The following is a 22,478-nucleotide window of genomic DNA, read 5'->3' as shown; positions in this document are numbered from 1 at the left end:
GCCAAAAGAAAGAGAAGATCCAGTTATGCCTTCCAGAGGATCCCAAGCAGAGAGGCAAGGAGGAAGGTGTGGAGCAGGGCATGCACACAGAAAGGTCAGAGATAATACTGTCCCTGCAAAGGCCTATGGGAAAATGGGAAAATTAAAGAGGGCAGCAAAGATGGATCCTTCAGGTGTTAGCCATGGAGGTATAATTCCCAAAGGAAAGAAAGATTTCCAACTTCTGGATAAGACCAACTGCAGGCATATTTGGTGGAACTGGTAGAGACATGACATAGTATGTTTATGTACTAAGATTTCTTCTAAGGTTTACAAAGCAAACAATGCATGTTGCTAGTGGTAGGCCAATGACAAATCTTTCTACAGAGATCGTGTTTATGAGGCAAGTGAGAAACATCTACAAAGGAAGCCACTGGCTAGAGCAATTCTAATCTTTTAGAAATTATTAATATTTTAGGAGAAAAATAGAGAAACAAGTTCCTGAAAAAAAAATACATATATATAATGGGAAAACTGAGAGTGAAGGATAAGGAGCTACACAAAGACAGGCATGAACACTCACTCATTTAGTGCTGAGCAGCTTCGGATATGTTTCCATGCAGTGTCCTCTCAGATGCTCTAAATGTGTTAGGAGCACAAAGGAAACAGGTTTCCTGCCTCAGGCTGGTGACAGTCAACGAGCCCTGAAGTCAGAAAAATGGGTCCAAATCCTAGTCTGCTACTCCCCAGCTGTGTGACCCTGGCCAGTTACCCGCTCCGAAGGCCTGAGCTGCCTCACAGGGCTGTCGGGAGAATTAAATGAGATATTGCACGTGAAGTGTTCAGCACACAGCCTGGCACATCGCAGAGAACGCACTCAATAAACGTTAGTGCACATCGTGCCCCTCACAGGAGCCTCTCTACCTAGCCCCAAGGCTGATTAAAAATAAACACCATCCAACTTTTCTGAGCTGATACACCCAAAGGGAACACTATCTTCCCAAACGGCCATTTTGGGTGCTATGTCTGACTTGAACGTTGCTGCTGTGTTTCCTCAAAATAATTCCAGACTGTCTCTGTTGGGAACGTCCTCATGGCATATTTAAAATATACACACATACATGTGTTGTTATTGATGGCAAATCTTGGTCCTTCTGGGGTGATTTTTTTTTTTCATTTAGAATTTGTCATTTAGAGCCAAATCTAATGAAAAAGGAACATAATCAAGAGGGGACAAAATTAAAGTACACAGATTGATTGAGTGTGTGTGTGCGTGCGCACACCTTATAAATCAACCCCAAAGGCAATTCTAAGTGAGGATTTGTATAAACATTGTGAAGAATGGTGGACAGTGATGTAAAGCGCATAACTTCCTGAACTCATTACTTGAAGGATGTCCTTCATCTATTCTTGACTTTTTAAATACCATTTAACATCAAAATCTCATTCCTTTATTGTTATACATGAGCTTTTGGCTTCTACTCACTTTTCCAGAAAGGGAACGAGGGGAAGGAAAGAAAGGAAAAGCCCAGGATAGAAGAAAGAGGATGGGAGGAGAGAGAAAGGCCAAAAGTGAAAGGACAAGTCGAGGCAGGGAAAATAAAACCAGCTTAGAAACATCACAGAGGAATCAACCTTGTAGGCAAGAGACATTAATTACAGTTTGCTTTTTAAGACATAACTCATGCTACTATTTGTTTTGTGAAGAGGGGAGAGTGCTTATAATCGGCGGCAATAAACTTTCCAGTCAAGGCTAAACATTTTTTTAATTCTGTTCTGAGAAAGTGTGTTTATTAAAATACTTTAGCCTTTTGAGAAATGGAACCATTTCTTAGAACATGTATTTTACTGTTTCCTTCATAGTTTGGACCATCGCTTACCACCTGTTCACTTTTTCCCTCTGGTCTCCTCAAGGCTCCTGGACAAGCAGGGGCTTGTGGGAAAGGAAGGAAGCACGAAGAGCTCTCTTATGATAACGTGATTAGCAGAAAGTATAAAAGAGGCTTCTTCCCCTGTTCACAAAGCAGATTTTCTTCACAAGCTGGCAGAGCTCCCAGACAATTTGCTCTGGGGACAGACTCTCGCTAAACTGCTGCCAGGGCCGCCGCTGGGGCCTCCAGATTGATGAGCTGGGGCAGCCACAGGGAGGGAGCACTGAGGAGGCAACACTGGGGAGGGCCAGCCTAGGTCACCCAGCAGGAGACGCGCCCAGGAGCACAGAGCAGGCGCCATGCTCGCCCGTCCCCTCCCTGCCCAGGCCTGCTGGCACTGAAACAGCAACAGGAAGGGCTGAGGAGCTACAGCGGGGAGAAGCTGGCTGCAGGGTCCAAGATGGAGGCTGACGAATCACAATGTAGTGAAGGATGTGGTGGCTCCCATCTGCGGGCCCAGGGCTCAGGCCTGTTCCAGGTGCTCAGAGCAGCTTGGAGGGCAGAGTCAAACCCTGTTCTCCGTCTCCGAACGCTAACTTCCTGTCAGGCGCAGGGGTCTGCCCAAGCAGAGGTGTGGGTCTGGGGAATGATCCCGTGCAAATGTCGCTGCCACACTCCCCAGATCCTGCATGGAGCACGGTCACCACAACAATGCCCAGCCCACAATTTTAAGCTCCCCCGGGGGGTGGTGTCCACAAACACACGTACTCTGTACTCCGGAGTATTTCTACTTGGATTGGAAATTAGTGGGAGTTCTATTGTCTAATACGTGTTGGTGGGGAAAGGAGAGGAGGGTCATCAGCTTCTACAGCTACTGCAGGTCTTATTTTATTTTTTTATAATTTTTTTATTTATTATGTTACTCACCATACAGTACATCCCTGGTTTTTGATATAAAGTTCGATGATTCATTAGTTGCGTATAACACCCAGTGCACCATGCAATACCTGCCCTCCTTAATACCCATCACTGGCCTATCCCATTCCCCCACCCCCCATACCCTCTGAAGCCCTCAGTTTGTTTCCCAGTGTCCATAGTCTCTCATGGTTCATTCGCCCTTCTGATTACCCCCCCCTTCCTTCTTCCCTTTCTTCTCCTACCGATCTTTCTACCTCTTATGTTCCATAAATGAGTTAAACCATATGATAATTGTCTTTCTCTACTTGACTCACTTCGCTTAGCATTATCTCCTCCAGTCCCGTCCATGTTGCTGCAAATGTTGTGAAATCGTTCTTTTTGATGGATGAGTAATGTTCCATTGTATATATGGACCACATCTTCTTAATCCAGTCATCTGTTGAAGGGCATCTCAGCTCCTTCCACGATTTAGCTATTATGGACAATGCTGCTATGAACATTGGGGTGCATATGGCCCTTCTCTTCACTACGTCTGTATCTTTGGGGTAAATACCCAGTAGTGCAATGGCTGGATTGTAGGGTAGCTCAATTTTTAACTTTTTAAGGGACCTCCACACTGTTTTCCAAAGCAGCTGTACCAACTTGCATTCCCACCAACAATGTAAGAGGGATCCCCTTTCTCCACATCCTCTCCAACATTTGTTGTTTCCTGCCTTGTCAATTTTTGCCATTCTAACTGGCGTAAGGTGCTATCTCAGTGTGGTTTTGATTTGAATTTCTCTGATGGCTAATGATTTTGAACATTTTTTCATGTGTCTGTTAGCCATTTGTATGTCTTCATTGGAAAAGTGTCTGTTCATATCTTCTGCCCATTTTTTGATTTGATTATTTGTTTCATGAGTATTGAGTTTGAGAAGTTCTTTGTAGATCTTGGATGCTAGTCTTTTATCTGTAGTATCATTTGCAAATATATTCTCCCATTCCATGGGCTGCCTCAGTTTTTTTGACTATTTCCTTGGCTGTGCAGAAGCTTTTTATCTTGATGAAGTCACAGAAGCTCATTTTTTCTTTTGTTTCTCTTGCCTTTGGAGATGTGTCATGAAAATTTTGCTTTGCCCGATGTCATAGAGGTTGCAGCCTATGTTCTCCTGTAGGATTTTGATGCATTCCTGTCTCACATTGAGGTCTTTCATCCATTTGGAGTTTATCTTTGTGTATGGTGTGAGAGAGTAGTCAAATTTCACTCTTTTGCATGTAGCTGTCCAATTTTCCCAGCACCATTTATTGAAGAGACTGTATTTTTTCCACTGGATGTTTTTTCCTGCTTTGTCAAAGATTAGTTGCCCAAAGAGCTGAGGGTCCATTTCTGGGTTCTCTGTTCTGTTCCATTGGTCTATGTGTCTGTTTTTGTGCCAGTACCATGCTGTCTTTGTGATCACAGCTTTGTAATTCGGCAACGTGATGCCCCCAGCTTTGTTTTTCCTCTTCAACAATACCTTGGCAATTCGGGGCCTTTTCTGGTTCCACACAAATTTAAGGGCTGTTTGTTTCAATTCTTTGAAAAATGTCATTGGTATTTTGATCGGGATGGCAGTGAAAGTATAGATTGCTCTGGGTAGCATGGATATTTTAACTATGTTTATTCTGCCAATCCATGAGCATGGAATATTTTTCCATCTTTTTGTGTCTTCTTCAATGTCTTTCAAGAGTGATTTGTAGTTTCTAGAATATAGATCCTTTTACATCTCTGGTTAAGTTAATTCCAAGGTAACGTATGGTTTTTGGTGCTATTGTAAATGGGATGGATTCCCTAATTTCTCTTTCTTCAGTCTCATTATTCGTGTATAGAAATGCAACTGATGGGGCGCCTGGGTAGCGCAGTCGTTAAAGCGTCTGCCTTCGGCTCAGGGCGTGATCCTGGCGTTCCAGGATCGAGTCCCACATCGGGCTCCTCCGCTGGGAGCCTGCTTCTTCCTCTCTCACTCTCCTGCTGTGTTCCCTCTCTCCCTGGCTGTCTCTCTGTCACATAAATAAATAAAAAAATCTTTAAAAAAAAAAAAAGAAATGCAACTGATTTCTGAGCATTGATTTTGTATCCCACCATATTACTGAATTGCTCTATAACTTCTAATAGTTTGGGCATGGATTCTTTTGGGTTTTCCATATAGAGTATCATGTCATCTGCGAAGAGAGACAGTTTGACTTCTTCTTTGCCGATTTGAATACCTTTGATCCCTTTTTGTCGTCTGATTGCTGTTGCAAGGACTTCTAGTACTATGTTGAGTAATAGTGGCGAGAGTGGGCATCCTTGTCGTGTTCCCGTTCTTAAGGGAAATGCTTCCAGCTTTTCCCATTGAGAATGATATTCGCTGCAGGCTTTTCATAGATGGTTTTTATGAAATTGAGGAATGTACCCTCTATCCCTACACTCTGATTATTTAAACAGACGAATTAATTATGAAGAGATTGAAGCAGTAATCAAAAACCTCCCCAAAAACAAGAGTCCAGGACCTGACGGATTCCCCGGGGAATTCTACCAAACATTCAAAGAAGAAATAATACCTATTCTCCTGAAGCTATTTCAAATAATAGAAACAGAAGGAAAACTACCAAACTCATTCTATGAGGCCAGTATTACCTTGATCCCCAAACCAGGCCAAGACCCCTCAAAAAGGAGAATTACAGACCGATTTCCCTAATGAATATGGACGCCAAAATCCTCAACAAGATCCTAGCTAATAGGATCCAACAGTACATTAAAAGGATTATCCATCATGACCAAGTGGGATTCATCCCTGGGATGCAAGAGTGGTTCAACATTTGCAAATCGATCAGTGTGATAAATCATATCAACGAGAAAAGAGTCAAGAACCATATGATCCTCTTAATTGATGCAGAAAAAGCATTTGACAAAATACAGCGTCCTTTCCTGATTACAATACTGCAGGTTTTAGCACAGCCAGACCTGATTTCTGATGGGGAGACTTTTAAAAATGACTTTCCCCGGTAGTAGAATTTTAGAAAGGTTTATGACCATGAATCATTCAGGGTCACTAACTGATTTAGCCCCCAGTGTTTTCCAAGTATCCTCAAAAGGATTCTTGGCTAGGGGCGCCTGGGTGGCACAGCGGTTAAGCGCCTGCCTTCAGCTCAGGGCGTGATCCTGGCGTTATGGGATCGAGCCCCGCATCAGGCTCCTCTGCTGGGAGCCTGCTTCTTCCTCTCCCACTCCCCCTGCTTGTGTTCCCTCTCTCGCTGGCTGTCTCTATCTCTGTCGAATAAATAAATAAATAAAATCTTTAAAAAAAAAAAAGGATTCTTGGCTAAATTGGATATTAACAGAAAACGTGGGGCCATATTTGCGTTTCTGTTGCCTTAAGGGTCCACCAGCCAGGATGCCCTGAGGCTACTATGGAGCAGGACCTGGTAGTGAGGGTAAGCTGGCTGGCCCACCAGGTCCTGCTCTCTCTGTTCTGCCTACTAACGGAATAACCTTACTGGGAGTGTGTGCGTGCACTTCACCATACAACCAATTCCTGATGAGATTCCCCAAAATTCAGAAAATATAGAAAAAGGTAGAGAATACCACCAACTCGGAATAGGCACAGTTGAAATGCTAGTGCATATTCCTCATGATTTTTCTATGCTAGTATTTTGATGCAAGATTACAGTATACGTATATTTTTAGAACCAACCTTTATTCACTCCACAGTACATCACACATACTAGCCTTCCGTGTTAGTAAGTATAGATCCATGTTAACTTTTTTAATGGCTGTTTACTAATCCAGGATAAAAATGTGCTGCAGTTTATGTAATCAATAGACATTTCAGATGCCATTATGTTATTGCTGGTAGAAATAAGGATCTTCACATAAACATCACTGAATCCTTGTCAGAGCATTCCTTTAAGATGGATTCTTCAAAATGAAGCTGCTGGGTCAAATTCCATCATCTTTAAAAGATTTGAAGCACCCTGTCAAAGTGTTCCTACAGGAAGTCTCCACCAATATTCCCTCCTTCCAGCAGCCAGTGGAGCTGTCCATTTTCCTCCTCCACCCTCAAGGCTGGGCATGAAGAGTCTTGTTCACCTTTCCCAGTCTGATGGTTGTAAATGATATCTCATTTGCTGGATTAATTTGGTGTTCAGGGCTTTCTCTTCTCCCTCTGGCAACTTCCGCCATCTCTTGCAGCTCTTTCCCCACCAGCATCTCTCTCATTCAACAATAAACATTAATAGAGCACTTATCTGTAGGCACTGTACCCAACATCCCCTCTCCAGAAATGGCATGATCTAGGGTGCTCTGGGGGAGGAGGGGGCGGCCCAGGGGAGCAAGAGAGAGCTCCACAGAGGAGTTTTGATGCAATGGGGGAAAGGTTATTTAATGCAGAAGATGGAGCATCAGCGAAATCAAAGGCCTGTGTTCCAGTGAGATGAGGACAGAGGGTTGCGCAGGACGCCAGACTGAGACGGGCTCTGTGCACACTGTGGAGTTCAGATTTTATTCTGTGGCAACAGCAGATACTTAAAGGAGGGATTTTTAGGGGCGAATAGTGATAAGATTTATATATAGCCAGTTAATTCTGGCAGTGGTATAAAGGAGGAAATTTTTTTAAAAAAGAGAGAGAGAGGGGTCAAAAGACCAATTAAATGCCTGTTGCAACTGTCTGTGTGAAGAAGCTGAGAGCTGGAAAGAAGCCAGGGGCAGTGGGAACATGGAGCAGAGAAATGCAGGGGATAGAATTTTCAGGACTGGTGATGGGGTGGGGAAGTAGGGGAGACGTTCAAGAAAACCTGGAGCACAGAAGGTATGTGTTTGGGTGTAAAAGAAGAGATGGATTCAATTTTTTAAAATATTTTTTATTATATTATGTTAGTCACCATACATTACATCCCTGGTTTTTGATGTAAGTTCGGTGATTCATTAGTTGCGTATAACACCCAGTGCACCATGCAATATGTGCCCTCCCTACCACCCATCACCAGCCTATCCTATTCCCCTACCCCCCTCCCCTCTGAAGCCCTCAGTTTGTTTCTCAGAGTGAGATGGATTCAATTTTGAACATGCTACAGTTAGGGTGCCCACTAGACTTCCGACAGGTCGATCCAAGGCAAACTGTCAATGTGGATTTGGGCTGTGGCTGTGGTTGTAGACTTGGGGAACCATTAGCACTCAGAATCCATACATTGATTGTCAGAAGCCCTTCCCCTACCCAGATCCAGGCCTGGCACCCCCGTATTCCATGCCTTATCTTTGTCCTTGACCCGTGAGCCCCATTCCCTTCACTCAGAGGTGCCCACTTTGTTATGAAAAAGAATGGATCTAAGGTAGCCAGTTCATATAAAATTTTGAAAATTAAGCTACCTATCTTACGGTGCCAATGATAAGCTTTTTAAAAAAGGGGCATGATTCCTAGTCATGTGGCAAATGGGTAGGAGATATTTGGGAGAAAAAAAAGCTTTTCTGAGCTCTCTCAAGTCATACCAATGAAGCACCATCCACCCCTGCCCCTGGGTCGGGGGCTCTGCTTCCTTGCTAGAGATCCAAAATGCAGAAACCCTGTCAGCTGCCGGAGGAATGATTCATAACTGGAGTTTGCCTTAAGACAGAGCCCTGCAACCTGAGACCTGCTCCCGGGAGTCAGGCTTAAGCCCCAGGACCTGAAGAAGAACAAGGGGTGTGGTGCCCTGCCACTGGCTGCCTGGCTTCCCAGCTATGGTTTGAACAGCTCAATTAAAAGGACAGACAACTGCTGTCTACATTTAAATAAAAACATAATAAAACAAATCTGGGTAATTTCAGCCTGCACTGTTCTCGTCAGCATCTTAATAAATCTTTACCTAGAAAGACGAAAAGGGCTTTTGAAAGTCATGCTGGGGTAGAAATGGGTCAGCTCTCGGCTCCCACTTTTCAGCAGCTGACAACCCAGCTCATCTCCAGAGCAGGACAACCTCACTGTGACCTGACCAGCAATTGTGCTTTTCTTTTACTCCTGTCTACGTTTCTCTCTGGCTCCCTTCAAACCCTCTTTTCCTGGGATGTCAAATCAGCAGTGACTATTGCTATCTGGCAACAGAGCTTTGGCCGGACGTGCGGGATCAGGAGCTATCCCACCCTGCCAGCTGCTTCAAAAGCTACCCCACATTCCAGCTCGAGGCATGTCGGGAAGGCGTGTACAACAGAGGCACCTCCCTTACCACAACCAACGAATGAACAAACTAAACCTCCAGTACTTCAATAATAAGGACTTGACTAGAAAGGAGATACTTTCGTTAAAGCAATATTTGCTCCATAGTAAGTATCACTGTTGCAGGGGGCATGACTTTCCCCTTTCTGAAGATGGATATAATTAGCTACAAGTCAAAAAATTCAAAGTTTCTTAAATACACCAGGAATCTGAGGTAGAGAAAGGCAGCACAGAGAATATAACTGAATTCTGTCCCCTCAGTCAGGGAACCAGTAACGCAGAACATGGGAATAAATGGCTCCTATCAAGTGCTGAAATTACACGAGATAAATCACAGCTAATGCTCTAGAATATTTCCTGCTAGAAATGCCCAAAAGGCTGTTTATTTAAAATGATGTAAACACCCCAAATGAAGAAGCAAGGCAGAAGGGAATAGGGCAACGAGACATTCTGAATTTCCGTTCCCAGTCTCTTATTCAGCAATAGAACGACTCTCAGCCCAAATTGTTAGAGTTTCGGGGCTGAGGAAATGACGTGTAGTATGAAGGAGGAAAAGAGTTGCTCCCTGAAGCACCAGCACCCTGAATGACCAGCCACCCTGAGAAGCTGGCACATTTCTTATAAGTATAAATGGCAAAAATCCCTGCAACATCAAAGATCAAAATGGTCTCCTAATTTAGGCCAACATTTCTGAAACTGTTGACACTTTCAGTAGAAATGAACCTAGAAACAGCTCACTTCACTGCTCCCTGGATGGGCTTCCAACTCAGGGTGTTTATAGTGCGTGTGACTCACACCCGTCCGTGTAGACGCAGCATCTTCTACGGCCTCCATGTTTTTTCTTCTGATACCTGAAGACACATTCATCACCCAGGCCTTTCTGTGTTCACGTAAACAAAAACTAATCTAAAACCAGTCAAGTAGCATGGATCTTGCTTCATTCAAAGACTGTTCTCCTGACACACACACTACATGATGCTACTTCTACCTTGGTTTGTATCTTTAACATTTCCCCAGCCATTTCCCAAAATGTGTATTTGCCCAAAACCCTTTATAAAGGACAACTCCAGCAACATTTGGGAGGATTTTTAAAAAGATGACTGTAAGTGTGAGCTGCTTCTTTTTCTTACCCTACAAACTTGGCCCCTTCGTACATCATAAATCTTGATGTGGCAGCAGCAGAACCAGAGGGACTATATTCTGTCGGGACCTGTGTGTTCACCACCAGCATGACAGGAGCCCTGCCGAGGTCTTCTGAGACACAGCATGCTCTCTTTCCAGTGTTCAGGCCATTATTTCACAACACATCAGAATATTTGCAATTTAACAAGCTTAGCTCAGATATGAGAATCAAGGGAGATCAGTAGAGAAGAATACCTCCCTACACATCTGCCCTGATTGAGAAAGCTGGTCACCAGAGGAAAGGGTTCTAGAAGAACCGTTTGTGCAGAAAACCCAAAGGACTAACACCTGAAAAGAATATACATAGACTCTGGCATGCTGCCCTGCTTTCTTCTGCACGCCAGGCCTTCTTTTCCCCGTCTCTTCTGCCTTCCCTGATCATAGACAGCCATGGGACAATGATTATGAACATGGGCCCCAGAGCTAGGCAGCCTAGACTCAGGCCCTGGCTCCACCTCTAATTTGCTGGATCGCCTTGGTTTCTCTGTGACTCATTTCCTCATCTGTAAAATGGACTGCTTCGAGGATGAAATGAGATAACACAGTTGAAGCTTTTTGCACAATGTCCGACATATAACCTGTCCCATCCACTCAACTCTTTGTTCCTGGTTAGACCATGAATAGAGCAGGCGTGGATGGATCTCTCCAAACATAAAGTAAGAGAAACTTTAGAACTGAGTTCCAGTATCTGTCTACGGACTTTAAGTGCTTTATGTATAAATCACCTCACGTAATCCATAAGGTATCTGGAAGAGAGAGCATGGGATGCTTTACGCTAGTGATTCCTCAACTAATCATGCCTCCCAAGACCCGTGTGCTCGTGTCATTTCCTCCCACGTTGACTCTGGCCTTGGCTGTGTGCTTACTTCGGCCAGCACAATCAGCAAATGTGACATTAGTACAGGCTTCATAAGTGCTGGCACGTTAAAGCTTGTACCTCTAGAATGTTATTGCCACCATGTGAGAAAGCCTAGCCTCCCCTTAAGGATGAAAAGAGCTGCCCCAGCTGAGGCCGTCCCCCAGTCTTCAAGATCTTCAAGCTGAAGGTAACTGCATGAATGAGCCCAGGTAATACCAGCCATTACACTAGCTGTCAACTCACAGAAGCATGAGAAACAATAAGCTGTTGTTTTAAGTCACTACATTTTAGGGTTGTTACTCTACAATAACTAAAACAGAAACTGGTGAGTACGGTGCTGCCAAACAAAAACTTCTAACATGTGGCATTGCCTTTGGGACCAGATGGTGGGGGAGAGGCTGGAAGGGCAGTGAGGAAATTGTTTTTGGAAGCTGGGAAAAGGGCAACCCGTATTGCTGAAGCCATCAGCAAAGCTGTCATCTGTAGTAATTTGTAAGGTGAAGAAATAAATGTAATAAATATGTTGGTCTGGCTAAAGAGGTTTCTGGGCAGAATGCTAAAAGCACCAATGGATATGTTACCCTTGCACAGTAAGGTACAAGAGGAGAGAGAAATGAGTTAAAGCAGGAACCACTCAATTTGAAAGCAGAAGTAAGAAGAAAGAAGGAGGGTTTAGCATTTGCTGGGCTGAAAAGTAAAACTGTTCCTCATTTCCATTCTGTCCGGCTGGCAAAGAATTCTTGAAGAGATAGTCTCTGGGTAAAGACTAATCAAGGATAGAAGTGTAAGACCCTCAATTAAGACCTTGAAAGGACTTTAGGAAGGCTGAGTAAGCCTTCTCAACTAGACAAAGGGCTTCTAAGATTTACGGAAGCCTAATCCCAGAATAGCTCTGAGTAATCAAGCTGGGCTGCCCAATACAGGCACATGTAGGTACTGGGCATTTGAAATGTGGCTAATCTAAACTAAGATGTTCTAATAAGCATAAAATATATACTGGATTTCAAAAAGCTAGCATTAAAAAATGTAAAATATCTTATTAATAAGATAATTGATGTTGTAATGATTATATTTTGACTATAGTGAGTTAAACAAAATATATTACTAAAATTACTTTCACCTTCTTTTTTTACTATTAAATGGTGCCTCTTAGAATTAAAAAAAATACATATGTGGTTCACATTTGTCGTTTGTATTGGATTTTTATGAGACAGCACTATTGTAGAGAGAGGCCAGTCCCAAAAAGAACTGTGAATATGGATTTTGCCTAATGGAATGAACAATAATGAGATATGTAGAAAACCCCTAAAGTTTTTAAATAAGTTCTATCAGATTGGAGTAATAGTTTAAAATGATAAGAGATCTCTAGACTACCAACTTTCTACAGTCAGAATGTAGGGTGAGAAAGCTACTTAGCTATAAACACAAGCTATTTATTCTCCAAAAGAAAAGACATCTTAGAAGATGGAATCAAGAACCCAGACGGGTTGAGTCAAGAGCAGAACCAGACCCTAATCAAGGAACTGTGCCAGCTCGAGTAGGAGAACCTGATATCCATGAACCTAGGTAGATTTCAGAATTGCTCTGGACCAATTATTGCTATTTCTTCCTATTACTCTATTTTTGAAGGGGGATAGCTACTGTAGTTACCATGTCCCTGTCTCAACACTGTTGCTGGGTATATGATTTAGTTTATAAACAGAATTTAGAGGACATAAACAAAGCCCAAGATTTGCTAGGATGGAAGGCAAACTTGATCTCTGGTTGAAGAGAAGCTACAAATAAGAAACCCTATCTCTGTTTGGGACAGATACAGATCACAAGATCATGGACTTCAAGCCTGATGTGGTCACTAAATGAGACTTCAGGGATCTTAGGAGAGAGGAGTGTATTTTGCATATGGGAGAAATTTAAATAATTATGGCCAGAAGGTAGACTTGATGGATTAAATATGGCCACACACTACAGGTCCTCTCATGAAGAGGCAGTACTTATTCCTCCCACCCTTTGAATCTGGGCTGGCCTTTTCATTTGCTTTGTCCAATAGAATGTGGCAAAAGTGATATTGTGCAACTTCCGAGCCCAGACCTCACGAAGCTTTACAGCTTCCATCCTTGTCCAACTGGTACTGGGAGAATACCATATTGTGATAAAGCCCACAATGAAAGGCCATATGGAGAGTCCTAGCCGTCCCAGCTGTTCCATCCATTCCTATTTGCAGTCCCAAACACGAGAGTATCACTCTTATTTGGGGGGTGGTTTGTCCTGCAGCAATAGATAACTGATGTTTATTTATGGTCTAACAGGGAACAAAGAGTTGAGCAGATGGTTCAGGTTTCCTGACAGAGGTCTGACTTAGGATTTCACTGCAGTTGGAATGCTGTTACTGCCATGTTCTTAATTACATGGCTCTCTCCAGAGTGCTGCTCATGACATGGTAGCTGGCTTCCCTCAGAGTGAATGATCCAGGAAAGGGAGAAAGTGACTAAAATGAAAGCCATGACATCTTTTATAACCTAGTACCAGAAACAACATACCATCACTTGTCCTGTATTCTGTCGGGCACACAGATAAACTCTAATAGGATGTGGGAAGGGACAACACAGGATGCTAATTATCAGGGACAGGGATCATTAGGGGTCATCTTGGAGGCTGGCTACAACATACACCAAAAAATGAATAAGTGTATTTCACATGCTAGTCTTTAAGAATCCCCGAGAGGCTAATTTTCCCATATCCTCTATTATTTCTCTGACCTACTTGTTTATCATGGGTTCTTTATTATTTCTCTTTACTTCTCAACTCATTCCACATCTGTTATTCCCCTCTCTAGCTCTGTTAGGCCATGGCACATGGCATTTCAGGTCTTCACTACTCTGACTGGAGGCAACTGTGTGGTTAGCTGGCTCAGTGTCAGTCCTCAGGTAGAAGACTCCATGATGAGAAGAAAGACACCTGAAGGTCAGTACTCCCAAAACGTTTGGAGAAGAGAATTATAAATAAATTCAGCTCAATAAAGAGCAGGGCAGCCTGGAATGGGAGGGAAACAAGTCCTCATGTTTGTTGGTTGCTGGTTACAATGTGAGGTTTCTGAGAAAAACAGTCTGGAAATTTTTTGTGGGAGCTATAAAATTTGTTTTACTATCGGACTTAGCGATTTCCTCTTTGGAAACCATACCCTCCAAAAGGAAAACCAAAAGGAGGAAATGAAGTTGTATTCTTTGGACCATCTCAAATGCTCAATAACAAGGAATTGGACTGAGTAACAGGACAGAAAACTGTTATCAGTGTGGTAACTATTTAATCTCATTAATACTGACTTATGTTTCCAAAATAAAATTATGTGAGAAACAGAGTAGGGCATATGGAAGCAAATGCATATTGTTAAGATCAAGGTTTGGAAAATCAAAAGTGATACAAATAGATTACTGTTAATTAGGATCTTGGGGGTTAACATTTTTCATGTGAACACCATTGCTCCAGGAAGTCAGCTGTCTAAGATGAGTAGGAAATGATCAAGGCTTAATAGGAGCGGATCTCCATTAACTCAAGCAGTATCCTTTGAGTCTTGGTTTCTTCATCCACCAAATAGGTATCATGTACCTCAATCCCAGGATCATGAAGGTCTGAGTACACTCTGTCCACTGGGAAAGGGTTCATAACCGAGGTGACACAGTGGTGGCAGTATGGAATAAAGGGAAGCGACCCGGGCTTTGAATTCTGTCCCACCTTTGTGTTAGACTTCCACCTAGTAGCTTAACTTCTTTGAAACTTAAGTTTCTTCAACTGTAAATGGGCCTTTTTCTACCTTACTGGGTTCCGTCAGGATTAAATATTGTATCATATGTAGCAAGGCTAGTAGAGTACCCAGCACACAGTAGGTATTCAATTCATATTAGTCCCCTTCGTTTCTGCTGCCTCAAACCTCCACCTCTTTCATTCTCTTCCAATAAATGCACAATAAGGGAAACCGTTTGAAACCAGAAATAAGCAAGTTAAGGCCAAATTTTAAAGAAGGTGATACTTCACTAACTCATTGCCAAGTCACACAATAAAAATAGTTTGTAAGAAGTCTAAGGGAATGGGGTTTTGATGTGCTGATTGAGTTAACCAAAGGGTCATCCAATGGGCTTGGTGCAGCGGCTGATCTGAGCCCTTCCCTAGTCTCTTCAGAAAAGACCCATATTATAGAAGAATTTGCCTATAGGTTGAAAATAGGAAGGAATTCAAAATGTGAGAGTACCCCTCAGAAATGAGCCTATGACATGACTTATGAACTGGGGAACCCATGAGTAAACAGCCTGGAGACTTTCCAAACTCTTCCCCAGAGTGGTTTCAAACAGGTACCAGGAGTGGTAATTGACAAAACAGATCATCCCTAAAGGAGAACTTCTTTTGGTTCTAGGTAGGCTCTGGGGAATATATTAGCTGAAATCAAAGAAAGGAAAAGAGCTAGTTGTGAACATTCCCTGATGCCTCTTAAGGCTAAAGTCTGTGTCCAAAAACACCAGCAGAGTGGAAGCAGAATCATACTCCTTTAAAATTAAAGTCAGCCCTGAATAGCAAGGGAAGAACAGGATGCATGGCTCCTGTTTGTAAACAAAGACCAAGATAAATGCTGGTTGCCAGACCTCAAAGGGAGGTATGACAAGCCACTTGTGAAAGAGAAGCCACAGGCAGCAGAGCAATCCCTTTGGTCTCCCTGGTGGTCTCCAAAAGACCTTTCCAGAGGCATCACAGAAGAGCCGGAAAGCTAAGAGGGCCAGAAAGGGCATCTGCCTAAGAACCCTGCTCACTGGTCTGCACTATCTTCTCTTGGCCAGCATTCAACTAAATTCCATTGTCACACTCATCACGGGCTGTGGTTAAATGCTTTGGAGTCAGGCATATAGCTCTGAACTGCCAGCAGCAGGTAAATGGTTAAGCCTCAGTTTCTTTGTATCATGGGAATACCAATAGTCCCTACCTCATAGGTGGTTGTAAAGATTAAATGAGATCATGTATATAAAGCCTTTAGCACACAGCCAGTTCTCACAGACGTTAGGCATTATTATTATTATTATTATTATTATTATTATTATTATTATTATTATTATTATTGTGTTGTTGTAGATTTTATCCTCCACTTTGTTATTTCATGCATGGCAACATTTCTCACCAGAACTGGGAGCTATGCAGAGCTAAGGGGGACCACCAGTGACAAACTTAGACGTTTTCCAGAGTGGGGCATTGGTGCTATTTATAGCAATGAGGAGAAGATGCAGCTATAGGGAAGAAGTGAAAAGGAAGAGCATGTGCTGGCAATGAGGCAACATTTATGTCTATCCACATCGCCTCTGGGTCGGCCTCAAATCAGCTGAGGAGCCAGCCTCAACAGCAGGACAGGGGCCAGGGCTAGCACGCAAGGAGGTTCAATCACATTTGCTGAGGGCGCAGGGGCTGTTCGCAGCTGATCTAAAATGAAATAGGTCCCCTGAGAGACACCCAAGGGGGAAGGGTTCCCACCTCCACCCCCCTCCTCAAGCCCACAGGGTTTCGGGGAGAGAGCCTGGCAGACAAGGCACTGCCCCTGGCTCGAGGCCAAGCTTCCAGCCAAGGATCAGTGCCTCCCTTACCCAGAAAACTCAGAAATCACAAATAGGACACTAATCTAATAGTAGTGCTCTACTATTCCTTGGCCTCAGAGAGCTGGGTTTTAAGGAAGCTTGGGAGGTACTATTTATTTTCAACAGGGTATCATTTCCAACTGGAAGACAATATATATTTTTCTAGCAGATCGATACACAAGCAGCTCAGGTAACCAAGTTACCCGAGGAGTCTAGTTAAAGTCATTGTACTAAAAGTCTGTGGTTGTCTATTTGTTGGTGATGCTAATAAGAGGTAGGCAAAAGTTACTGAAGACGAAATTGAGCGTGACACATATAGTCCAGAGCCTAGTACAATGCCCAGAACACAGAAAGTGCTGATTGCAGAATAAGTGGTTACTGAGATGCATTTTAAAATAAACCAGTCTGTAACCCAGTACATGAGAAAAGCATCTCCTCCCTCCCTCCCTACCCACCCCCCCAGCCAGCAAACAAGAAACAACCTCAACATTTGGTCATTTTTTAAAGTGAGGTAATCACACAATTCACAAATATTTTCTCTGAGAATTGATTCTCTGGTTGCTGACACACAACTTCAGTTTGCTTTTAAAAAGTAGACCTTAAAGTTCTCATAAAACTCCATTTTGTTCTTTTCCATATTCCCTTTATTAGCTCTTTCTATCACACAGGCATCATATTTTACTTTTACCACACTTGGGAACTGGTTACGACAAACTCTGCAACGGCTCATCATATTCGCTTTATGGCTTTTTGTCTAGTTTTACTAAGTTATATTCCTTATAAAGAAGTCCATGACCCCAAAATACATAAAAGTCTTCCTCTGTGATCAAGAGGGTGAATAAGGAACTGTACTAATGTAACTGACACCTATTCAATATTTCTCAGACTCCTAAAAACTCCCTTCTAAACAGCTCATGGCGCTGTCTTTCAAAGAAGTCAATTGATGAGCTCTTCGAAAACTTAGAATAAAACAATGCATCAAAGGGGGGGGCTATCTTCTGGTCAGATCATCATCTGTGTTTTTGTGAATGTTCTTAACAAAGGTGACTGTGTGTGTGGAACACAGGATACATACACATATAAACATGCACATTACAAGTGAAAATCCAGAGAATACAGATGATGTCAAACGCATCAAGATATGAGTTTCTTTCTGGCACTGACGGCGACGGTTATCATATGGAACAACCCAAGGCACCCCCTGCCCCCAAAAGAAATCCTGAGACAGGTTCTCCAACAGCAGAACCAATCCTCTCATTAGTTGAGGGTGGTTTACAGATGGAAATCATATTATTTAAATCCTTTGGTGATTCTACTATGTCTAATATACTGACATTTAACATTTAACTTGGCCCTAAAATTCTATTTCATGAAAAACAAAAGGTAAGAACAACCATTCTTTTCCTACCTGCTACTGTATCCATGAGAAGCCAGGCTGCTGCTCTTCGAAGGAGGCAGACTCCAGAATTGAATCTTCGGCTCTCTCCCCTGGAACCAGAACCATCAAAAAAAAACTCAATTGCTATGAGCAAGCAGATGGTTTGCTTCTAGCCAGTTCTTTCTTATTCCCATGGCTCGTGGAGTGCCAGAGTGGGGTGCCTAAGAGAGGATGGATGTCTGGGGGAAAAGGGATTGAATTTGGGGAAAGGAGAAGAAAGAGTTCCCAAGGCAAGGGTTAGTTCACCCAATACCTTTCCTTCAAGGAGAGGAAAGCCCTCTTTTTCAGCTCTAATTTCTCACAGAAGATCTGCCACTGCATTACTCACAGGTAATTGCTACATTGCCCCTTCACAAACAGCAGACATACTTTTTGGGCGAGCCTCCAGATTTATGAGGCATGCCTGTACCTGTCCACAGGGATATCGTTGTGCCTGGGAAAACTGGGAGGGCAACAAGCCCGCCCAAAGGGAGGACCTCGTCTAGACTATTAATCAAGTTATTGGGATAACATATGCCGCAAATGAAGATCAGAGGCTGGTGTGAGCCCCTCTGTCCATAGGCCATCCACCTCACTCATGGGATCACCTGGTTAGGGCTCGAATGTCTTCCAAGGAGATCAGCAGCTATACTTTGTCAAGCTTTGACTTGTTTCCCCAAAGAGGAAAGGAGTAGCAAGGATTACTATCACAGAAGGAATGTGGTTTTCTTACTCTGGGCAGTTAATGTAGGAGCGTCAAAGATGATAGATGTGCAATTACAGTTCCTTTAAGTTTAATATCATGAAATGCAGTGTGTTTAAGAAGGCATTTCAATGATAATCAAGTGTTATAGAAGCTTCACGTTTGATTCATTCCTGGTTTTCAAAAAGGTGGAGGTAACACAGTAGAAAAGACTGAGCAGAAATTGGAAAATCTTGGCTCTTCTGTTTATTATTGTGCCTTTGGACAGATCACTGAACCTGGTTTCCAAAGAAGTCAGATGAGAGAATGGGGATGGATGATCTGCACAATAAGAGAATACCATCTCTCACTTTCACATCTATTCCACCCTGTTTTTGTATTAACACTTCCATTCTTCTTTGGGGAATTACCCCTTCCTCTCAGCTGCTGTGGATGAGGTTACATTGCCCCCCAGGCTCCTTTAGAAGTGGGCATGTACTCATGGATTGGAAGAACAAATATTGTTAAAATGTCTATACTACCCAAAGCAATCTACACAGTCAATGCAATTCCTATCAAAATAACACCAGCATATTTCACAGAGCTGGAACGAACAATTCTAAAATTTGCATGGAACCAGAAAAGACCCTGAATAACCAAACCAATGTTGAAAAAGAAAACCAAAGCTGGAGGGACCACAATTCCAGACTTCAAACTATTACAAAGCTATAATCATCAGGACAGTACTGTGCTGGCACAAAAACAGACACACAGATCAGTGGAATAGAATAGAGAAAACGGAAATGGACCCTCAACTCTATGGTCAACTAATCTTCAACAAAGCAGGAAAGAACATCCAATGGAACAAAGAAAGTCTCTTCACAAATGGTGCTGGGAAAACTGGACAGCAACATGCAGAAGAATGAAATTGGACCACTTTCTTACACCATACAGAAAAATAAGTTCAAAATGGATGAAAGACCTAAATGTGAGATAGGAATCCATCAAAATCCTAGAGGAGAACACAGGCAGCAACCTCTTTGACCTCGGCTACAGCAACTTCTTACTAGACATGTCTCCAGAGGCAAGGGAAACAAAAGCAAAAATGAATTACTGGGACTTCAGGATAAAAATCTTCTGCACAGAAAAGGAAATAATCAACAAAACTAAAAAAACAACCTATGGAATGGGAGAATATATTTGCAAATGACATATCAGATAAAGGGCTAGTATCCAAAACCTGTAAAGAACTTATCAAATTCAACACCCAAAAAACAAATAATCTAGTCAAGAAATGGGCAGAAGACATGAACAGACATTTCTCCAAAGAATACAAATGGCCAGCAGACATGTGAAAAAATGCTCCACATCACTAGACATCAGGGAAATACAAATCAAAACCACAATGAGATACCACCTCACACTGGTCAGAATGGCTAAAATTAACAACACAGGAAACAACAGATGTTGGTGAAGATGTGGAGAAAGGGGAACCCTCTTACATTGTCGGTGGGAATGCAAACTGGTGTAGCCACTCTGAAAAACAGTATGGAAGTTCCTCAAAAAGTTAAAAATAAAACTACCTTATGATCCAGTAATTATACTACTAGATATTTATACATAGGAAACAAAAATAGTGATTCAAAGGGGCACATGCACCCCAATGTTTATAGCAACAATGTCCACAATAGCCAAAATACGGAAAGAGCCAAGATGTCCATTGACTGATGAATGGATAAAGAAGATGTGTTATATTGGAATATTACTCAGCTATCAAAAATAATGAAATCTTGCCATTTGCAATGACATGGATGGAATAGAGTATATTATGCTAAGTGAAATAAGTCAGTCAGAGAAAGACAAATACCACATGACTTCACTCATATGTGGACTTTAAGAAACAAAACAGATGAACAGGGGAAGGGAAGAAAAAGAAGATAAAAACTGAGAGGGAGACAAACAATGAGAGACTCTTAACTATAGCGAACAAAGTGAGGGTTGCTAGAGGGGAGGTGAATGGGGGAATGGGGTAATTGGGTGATGGGCATTAAGGAGGGCACTTGATGTAATGAGTACTGGGTGTTATATGCAACTGAGGAATCACTAAATTCTTTTTTTTTTTTAATGATTTTTTATTATATTATGTTAGTCACCATACAGTACATCCCCGGTTTCCGATGTAAGGCTCAATGATTCATTAGCTGTGTATAACACCCACTGCACCATGCAATACGTGCCCTCCTTACTACCCATCACCGGTCTATCCCATTCCCCCACCCCCCTCCCCTCTGAAGTCCTCAGTTTGTTTCTCATAGTCCATAGTCTCTCATGTTTCATTCCCCCTTCTGATTACCCCCCTTTCTTTATCTCTTTCTTCCCCTACCGATCATCTTAGTTCTTATGTTCCATAGATGAGAGAAATCATATGATAGTTGTCTTTCTCTGCTTGACTTATTGCACTAAGCATTATCTCCTCCAGTGCCGTCCGTGTTGTAGCAAATGTTGAGAACTCGTTCTTTCTGATAGGTGAGTAATATTCCATTGTATATATGGACCACAACTTCTTAATCCAGTCATCTGTTGAAGGGCATCTCGGCTCCTTCCACGATTTAGCTATTGTGGACATTGCTGCTATGAACATTGGGGTGCATATGGCCCTTCTCTTCACTACGTCTGTATCTTTGGGGTAAATACCCAGTAGTGCAATGGCTGGATCATAGGGTAGCTCAATTTTTAACTTTTTAAGGGACCTCCACACTGTTTTCCAGAGTGGCTGTACCAACTTGCATTCCCACCAACACTGTAGGAGGGATCCCCTTTCTCCACATCCTCTCCAACAATTGTTGTTTCTTGCCTTGTCAATTTTTGCCATTCTAACTGGCTTAAGGTGGTATCTTAGTGTGGTTTTGATTTGAATTTCCCTGATGGCTAATGATTTTAAACATTTTTTCATGTGTCTGTTAGCCATTTGTATGTCTTCATTGGAAAAGTGTCTGTTCATATCTTCTGCCCATTTTTTGATTTGTTTATTTGTTTCTCGTGTATTGAGTTTGAGAAGTTCTTTGTAGATCTTGGATACCAGTCCTTTATCTGTAGTGTCATTTGCAAATATATTCTCCCATTCCGTGGGCTGCCTCTTAGTTTTTCTGACTGTTTCATTGGCTGTGCAGAAACTTTTAATCTTGATGAAGTCCCATAAATTCATTTTATCTTTTGTTTCTCTTGCCTTTGGGGATGTGTCATGAAAAAGGTTGCTTTGGCCGATGTCGTAGAGGTTGTTGCCTATGTTCTCCTCTAGAATTTTGATGGATTCCTGTCACATCGAGGTCTTTCATCCATTTGGAGTTTATTTTTGTGTATGGTGTGAGATAGTGGTCAAGTTTCATTCTCTTGCATATAGCTGTCCAATTTTCCCAGAACCATTTATTGAAGAGACTGTCTTTTTCCCACCAGATGTTTTTTCCTGCTTTATCAAATATTAGTTGCCCAAAGAGCCGAGGGTCCATTTCTGGGCTCTCTATTCTGTTCCATTGGTCTATGTGTCTGTTTTTGTGCCAGTACCATGCTGTCTTTGTGATCACAGCTTTGTAGTACAGCTCAAAATCCGGCATTGTGATGCCCCCAGCTTTGTTTTTCCTTTTCAACAGTTCCTTGGAGATTCGGGGCCTTTTCTGGTTCCATACAAATTTAAGGACTGTTTGTTCCAGTTCTTTGAAAAATGTCCTCGGTATTTTGATCGGGATAGCATTGAAAGTGTAGATTGCTCTGGGTAGTAT

The 22,478-nt window shown here is 42.4% G+C and overlaps 1 protein-coding gene across 1 annotated transcript in view; it reads right to left on the bottom strand.

Annotated features, from left to right (window-relative positions):
• The window catches only part of FRMD6 (FERM domain containing 6), a 235,910-nt gene extending 217,847 nt beyond the window's left edge, over positions 1–18,063 (bottom strand). The window contains exon 1 of the mRNA XM_057318481.1: positions 18,012–18,063. The gene's annotated coding sequence lies outside the window, so the exon portion shown is untranslated. The remainder of the gene's footprint in view (positions 1–18,011) is intronic.
• Between the last annotated feature and the right edge of the window lie 4,415 nt (positions 18,064–22,478).

Source organism: Ursus arctos, unplaced genomic scaffold, assembly GCF_023065955.2.
Source record: "Ursus arctos isolate Adak ecotype North America unplaced genomic scaffold, UrsArc2.0 scaffold_25, whole genome shotgun sequence".
Lineage (NCBI taxonomy): Eukaryota > Metazoa > Chordata > Mammalia > Carnivora > Ursidae > Ursus > Ursus arctos.
This window is presented reverse-complemented; position numbering and strand designations above follow the sequence as displayed.